The 8,032-nt window shown below is 36.5% G+C and overlaps 1 pseudogene; it reads right to left on the bottom strand.

The window, feature by feature from the left end:
* Positions 1-3,853: 3,853 nt before the first annotated feature.
* On the bottom strand, positions 3,854-6,853 carry LOC143898228 (uncharacterized; annotated as a pseudogene).
* Positions 6,854-8,032: the final 1,179 nt, after the last annotated feature.

Here is an 8,032-nt window from a genome sequence, read left to right on the forward strand (position 1 = left end):
TATTTTTATACATACGTGATTATATGCATGCATTCCTTGTAAGAAATAGACAATTTACGTAATTTATCACAAATGTATGACGACCTATAGTATTTTTTTTACAAAATTTGTGTCACATATATGTGATGTTACATTATAAGTATAAATAAGGCTCCAATTTAAAAATCTTTTTCCAAATAAATTATCACATTTGATTACTGACCAAGAATTAAATTTACGTCGCTTAAAGAATGGTATTAGACCTCGACGACCTCGTACAAGAGCAAATAGGGAACTCGATTCTAAAATTATAAGTGCGCAAGAGGACCTAGTTAGTGGAAGGTATTATTTTATTATTTTGTATTTTTTTGCGTATTAAATCGAGTAAACATAATAATAGACGTAACATAATAATTATATTGCTAAAAATTAATTTTCTTTAGGTTGTCACTGAAAGAATTTTTATTAATGTTTACCAGAAACAATATGTTTCAAATAGAACAAATGACATTATTAGAAGGTAAATGTATTACAAACATTATTAGATGTGCGTGTGCGCGTGTATGCGTGTATGTGTGAATACATATACATATATATATTCACACATAAAAACACACAATATACATTTTATATATATATATGGGCAGATCCATTACTTTTCGACCAAAGGTTGCGGGGGTGGGTCACCGATTTTGATGCCGATTTTTTCCTCGAAAGTACACTAGAAAAAGAGATAATCCTGAAAATTTTAGCTCGATTCGATCAAATCCGGCCGCTGGAGAATTTTTTGAATTTTGAAAAAAGTCGATTTTTTAGTCATTTTCAAAAATTTATATCTTAGCTTCTATATAACTTAAAGACTCGTTTGAGGCCGCATTCTTTTCCGTAAACTCTCTACTTTTAAGAAAAAAATTAGTCATTGGTTTATACTCAAGTCCGGCTTCACGGCGAGCTGCTAACTAAACCACTGTTTTAGAGAAATTTTGCCTATTTTTGAAATGCTGTCATATCTACAGTTTTCGAAGTAGAAGGTTGATCAGCAGTTGATATTTTTTGTTCAGGTATACTCTGAAGAAATCTACCCACTTTTTGCTTGATTGCTTTTATTTCGTTAAGTTATGGCCATCTAAAACCGATGGATTTTCGAAAAATCGCCATTTTCAGATAGCCAGAACTTTTTTCTTTCAACTCGAAATCCTTTAAAATTTTCAGGGAATATACTTCATTATATCTTTAAATAACCCTGAAAATTTCAATTTTGGAATAAAAGTGGTTTCCGAGTTATGAAGTTTTTAAAATGTCAACTTTTCAATTTAATATGACATTTTTTGTGGTTTTATCATCAATTTTGTAAATTTAATGTAAATAATTGATATTTTTTGAAAAATATATTTGAAAATAAGGAGCAAAACGGATTGTTTGAGAAAATTGAGGGAAAAAATTAATATTTTTTATTTTGATTTATTTGTTTAAAATTGTTCAAAGTTTATAGTACTAACGTTAATACTCTTATTTTTAATGTTATTTTGTTGTTATTTGGAAATTTGTATTTAACATATTATATTATTAAAAAAAAACAAATATTTACTTTTTAAAAATTTTAAACAAATAAATCAAAATAAAAAATATTAATTTTTTCTTTCAATTTTCTCAAACAATCCGTTTTGCTCCTTATTTTCGAATATATTTTCCGAAAAATATCAATTATTTACATTAAATTTACAAAATTGATGATAAAACCACAAAAAATGTCATATCAAATCGAAAAGTTGACATTTTAAAAACTTCATAACTCGGAAACCACTTCTATTCCAAAATTGAAATTTTCAGGGTTATTTAAGGATATAATGAAGTATATTCGAAACTTTGTGAAAAGCTTCGTTTTGGGTCAAAATGAAAGCTCTTAAAAGGAATTTTGGCGACTCCTATGATAAAGCCATTTTTTTAGATAAAATGATAAAAAATATAGGAAAATCTTCATAATTCTACAAGATGTTATAAATTGAATATATACTGTTTGTATTTAAAAAATCAAGGTCAGAAGCTAGTATGTATATATATAAACAAGCTTGTAAAGCCCGCCACGAACCCATGTGACATCTCGTTTCGCGTGAAAAGTGTATGCGTGGGGGCAGTAGGTTCCGCCCCCTGCGGGGAGCTCCACATCTTTTAAACTAGACACATAGTGTGCCTTACAAAGTACATGCGTGAACTATTTCGGGACTACCGCACCTCCCCCGAAAGCACGGGGGGGGGTGTGCGTGAACCTCGGTTCGCGTGGAAAGTGTATGCGTGAAATATTTCGGTATTACCGCACCTCCCCCGAAAGCACAGGGGGGGTGTGCGTGAACCTCGGTTCGCGTGGAAAGTGTATGCGTGAACTATTTCGGTACTACCGCACCTCCCCCGAAAGCACGGGGGGGGAGTGTGCGTGAACCTCGGTTCGCGTGGAAAGTGTATGCGTGAACTATTTCGGGACTACCGCACCTCCCCCGAAAGCACGGGGGGGGGGGTGTGCGTGAACCTCGGTTCACGTGGAAAGTGTATGCGTGAACTATTTCGGGACTACCGCACCTCCCCCGAAAGCACGAGGGGGGTGTGCGTGAACCTCGGTTCGCGTGGAAAGTGTATGCGTGAACTATTTCGGTACTACCGCACCTCCCCCGACAGCACGGGGGGGTGTGTGCGTGAACCTCGGTTCGCGTGGAAAGTGTATGCGAGAACTATTTCGGTACTACCGCACCTCCCCCGAAAGCACGGGGAGGGTGTGCGTGAATCTCGGTTCGCGTGGAAAGTGTATGCGTGAACTATTTCGGGACTACCGCACCTCCCCCGAAAGCACGGGGGGGTGTGCGTGAACCTCGGTTCGCGTGGAAAGTGTAATATATTACAAAGCATATTATTTATGTATTCTGCTGTAAGTATATAATAAAAACATTAAATCATTAAATACAAACAGTATATATTCAATTTATAACATCCTGTAGAATTACGAAGATTTTCCTATATTTTTTATCATTTTATCTAAAAAAATGGCTTTATCATAGGAGTCGCCAAAATTCCTTTTAAGGGCTTTCATTTTAACCCAAAACAAAGCTTTTCACAAAGTTTCATCGAAATCGGAGGGGGGCCGTTTTCGGAAGTCTACCCGAAACTTATAGATTTTTTAGCAAATGCATAATCTTTTATTACTATTATTGTTATTATTACTATTTATTACTATATACAAGATGCATTTAAAATAATCTTTTATTTTAATAATTTTGTATTTTATATGAAACATAAATGACAAATATGATAGATAGAATCTGAGGATCGCACAATGATCGAAAATCTGGGTTTTTCGAGCTTTCGTCTCTTTGGTTTGCTCTCTGTTGTGTGTATGTGCGTGTGTGTATGTGTGTGTGTATGAGTGTATGTGTCCACAGTACTTTTGGGTATCGCAGGAATATAATTTATGATACGACCACGTTTGAGAGGGGTTGAGTGTATGTGTAGTTACATAAAACGTGATCAAAATACGATCCGTAAGAAGACATATCCAGGTCAGAATTAGGATCCTATCATCGCCGAGATTTACCTCCTATGGTGATAAATAGTGCGCTTATAGTTCACGAGGAAACGTGCGAAGAATGCTAATATCACACAAATAAAGTATAGAAAAGGACGAACGGTGTAACATTATTTTAACCAAAAATGTATAATAAAAAAAATGAAACATTCTTTCAAGAAACCGTCATAACTACGGTTTACTTAAATTTGAAAAATTCTGATTTATTTGAAATTTATCCGAGAATATTATGAGCGACCAAAATTTTCATAAATACATCTGCACTAATTAATCGAACTTATCGAGACTTGCATTTATTATTTGTTATATTGTATGTGAAATACTACCTATTGCAAGTTTAGAACGTTTATATAGAGTTGATTTTCGATGCATTAAGAATCGCATCAAGTGATCTCTTACCTGCACTATGCAGCGGGGGATGTCGAAATTTCAATTCAGCCGTGATGTGCCAGCACCCGGGCGCGGCAAGTTGCAGACCTACTCCGATGAAATGCACTAGTACCGAACACGTGACAATGACGTATCCCCAACCTCCCTCGGGATAATAATGTCGCCTCAAAGTAGCCTCCTTTCGGAAATCCGTTGCCGGTCGCATCGGCGACAAATCGTTGTTTTTTTCTTGCTGCTCCAATTTTTTGCCATCCTTATCCACGTTTCTTGCCTCTCCGATTAGGCGGTTCCCAATCCAAATATCTTTGCTTTGATTCTTCCCAGAGCGCGCTTCCATTTTTTCGCGTCTGGTCAGATTATCGCGTCGAACACCGCGTGCGTTCACCATCGCCGGATCGTCGCTTTTCTTGCTCTGCGAGGGGAAACGAAAGGGATCGATCTGCGAGCAAAAAACACTCTCGGACGTGCATTTTGGACAGGCATGAAGAACGTTCTTCGAGAATGACACGGACGTCACGTAATCGTCGTAGTCCATTACCTTGATGTGCGGCGGCGATGTTGCGTGGCTCGCGGAAGACGTGGGCGAAACGGTAGTTTGATATTCTTCCCTCACCTCATCCGTTTCTCCCGTTTGTAAATTATTTGTCTGCGCGATGCTGACTGTATGCTGTTTCTCATTCGCTATGTTTACTATGACATCAAAGGCGTTCGTTTTCGCGAATGATTTCTTTTTCAGTTGCGCGCCTGTATCTTTGAGCTCTTTCTCGACGTGTAAATTTTTCGAAAGCAACTTTGAAAAATCCGCATCCGATGTGGTTCTTAAGATGAAGTCTCTTTTTATATCTCGTGTCTTTGCGTCATTAATCTTTACGAGCGAGTCTGACTTACATCTTGATCAATCTCGGACGATATTCTCCTCTAACACGATGACCGAGTTTTGATGAGTTGTAGTTGTTTCGATTAAAGAAAGACTACGCGGTATGAAATATCGGCCGGTATTCTTTATACTCTTCGTCTCATTATTCACGTCGGATGAAATCTCCGAGAAATTCGCGGGTTTCTTATTTATAGACGGCCTTCCGTCGATTAATCTTCGTTTTATCATCACGGACGCGACTCCTCCTGGGGCATATCGATCTAAGGGGATGACTTCTTCCAGGCAATTAGATCGCGGTGCAGTTTGTTCTAATCGATATATCGTTTCGCGGCTTGTTGGGATGATGGTAAAAGCACGAGATAAAGGATCGACGCGCACTTTCACTTTCTGTGGCGCTCGATCGGGCCAAGAACTGTTGTGCCTCATTTTATTCCATCTGTGTGTCGTTATGCTACGCTAGGAATTTCTACGGTCCACTCAAACGAGCACATTGTTGAGTAAAATTATTTCCCGTATCCTTTAGCGGATAGACAACTCTGGTCCTCGATGATAAGGGTTTGGCAATCCGCCTTGCCATGTCGACGATTTGTATTCGTGCGGAAATAGCAGGTATTACAGTCGATCGTAGAATCTGCCGGAAGTATTTGAATATCATTTGTAAGTGAGTCGTATTCTTGATGCAGCATACGCGCAGAGTACGCGCATACGTGTACTCTTCGTGGTAACTGTGCATATTTTATACGTGTCACCGACGTTTACGACGTTCACTCTATATATTTCCACTGGAGAATGCGTTAGAAATAAATCAAAGTAAAATTTGCAATGTCAATTTCTCCGAAATCTTTTTACCATCCCGAATAATTTTCAAGTTTTATTTTATATAAGAGTTTGAATTTAAAAAAAAGATTCGATATATATTTGCGACGAAGCATTAATAACCGCTGATTTTAAGGGTTCCTCGGATGCCAGGCGAGCGGATGTGACTGCAAATGTTTTTTTCTTTTGCGCGAGATAATGATCTGTAACATCCGATGATGGAAAGATAACTTTTGAGGTGCAAGCGGTCCTGGCGAATGCGCCAGGATGACTGTTACGCACGTGCTGCTTACTCGCGATCAACCCTCTCTCTATGTTCTCTTTCTCTCTCCCTCTCACTTTAGCGGATAACAGGCGCATGCTTGCAGATACCCGACGACGAATCGCGAAAGCTGCGTTTTCCAGCTTTTTTGTGCTACAATGTGAGCGCTCGTACGTGTCGCGTGCACATATGCCTCTGGTTCTCGCGAAGTTTACGTCGCGCGCATAATTTAAAACACTTCTTGTTAGATTTAGGCTTTGATCAAGCTGCTGAGCTGTATTTTAAGCTAAGCTTCGTTAATGACTGGAGATTTTTTTTAAGCTTTTCACGTACAGGATAAAACTGTAACAAAGAAATAACAAGAATCTGAAACTCGTATATATAAAGAGTTTAAAAAAATTGTGTCAAGTAAATATATTAAAAATAAAAGTAGGTCAAAACGTGCTTTTATCTTTTTGTATTTTTTTTTTAGTTTTATGTTAAAACTATTTTTTCAATAAAAAGATTGAGCGTAAGGTAAACGGCCCAGTTTTAGGCATCTTTATAGCAGCGGCCCTGATTTTCTGTTGTTTACGAACGCGATATATTGTTAAACCCCAAACAAATTATTTTAACACGTGCATTAAAACTTTCTGAGTAAGATTCACCTATATTTCTAGTTAAATCATTTAGTTCTAATAAATAAATAATTATTTTTATAATGCTCGTTACTGCCGGCGTTTTTGGCACTATCGAAGTGCTCTGCCGCACTTTATGGCACTAACGGGCCCATTTTTCGGCACTTCAAAATGTCACAGTTACTTAAATTGTCCTGCGTATAATTTTAGCTGTAATAATCAATGTTTAATTACTAATTAGCTTGTAGGTATTATATTTTGTCAACTTCTATGCAAAAACTACATATAATATAAGATATATGAGATAAATTAGCTACCTTCGAAGAGTCCAAAGTCTCCATCACTTTTTTCTCTATCTGTACTTACTCTGTTACAACAGATTTTTTATATATTACATTAAAATACAAAAAATAAGATAGGTGAAAATAAAACACAGAAAACAAAATTTATCTGTAGCGTAAAAAGTGTCAAAATGTGTTGAATAATTAATAAATTTCAAACAAATTTCATAAAAATTCATTAGAATTATTTTTTTTCATAAAAAATGTTTTTTATCATAAATTTTCGAGTTACAAGTATCAATAAATCTACCTCAATTTCTAGAATAATGAAGCAAAATTGATGATGCAACATATTACAAACTTTGTGCCAAAAAGTGAAACATAACCTTCATTACGTGACGCACTTCTTGGCATCGGGAATTCAAGGGAAAAACTAACATACAGATAAACTATTATTTATCTAATCGATAATGTGATTCGTGCTGAACATGTTCATATAACCATTATGACGTTTTAATACTTACATAATACTAAAAATCAGCAGTTTGACGTTCGCTACCACTAAGGTGTGTCACCTAGGAATGCCCTTCGGGAGCCACTGAAACGCGCGAGTCGCCCCATTTACTGTCGGTAATTTAAGTACGAAACATAAAAAAAAAGTGTTTTTGCAATAATCAACAGTAAAAAACGCTCTTTAATTTGCTTGTAATTTTTTTAATATTTGATGAAAACTTTATTTATTACAAATATAAATGTACCGTCGGTGCCGGAAACTAGGACAGTGCCTGTAACTGGGCCGTTTACCTTATCTTAAACTTTAGTTGACCGGATTTACTTGAACAGATATGATTTCGTGTAAATTTGAGGCGTGAAAGCGTTTTGTATATGCTTCGTAAGTTTCAAATACACGCCTGTTACATAATCCCGTAAAGTATTGCTATAAATATAACCGCAGATGTGACTGATCCGCACAGTCATTTGGGTTTAGTGTACTCACGGACCTGAGCTCATCGTGCTGCGGACACTCGTATACCTCTATACACATACTTACGTGAACGATGGTGCAGCAAATAACTGAAGAGAAGTAGAAGTAAAAGATTAACCAGCTAATTATATAAGTGTTTAACTATTTTTTATAACTTTTTTTATAATTACAGTTAGACGCACTAGTATTTATTAATAAATTTGAAAAAATTACACATTTATAAGTAATACCGTTATAAATAATCCGTAAACTTT

This window comes from Temnothorax americanus, unplaced genomic scaffold, assembly GCF_048541705.1.
Source record: "Temnothorax americanus isolate GAGA-0224 unplaced genomic scaffold, ASM4854170v1 Scaffold224, whole genome shotgun sequence".
NCBI lineage: Eukaryota > Metazoa > Arthropoda > Insecta > Hymenoptera > Formicidae > Temnothorax > Temnothorax americanus.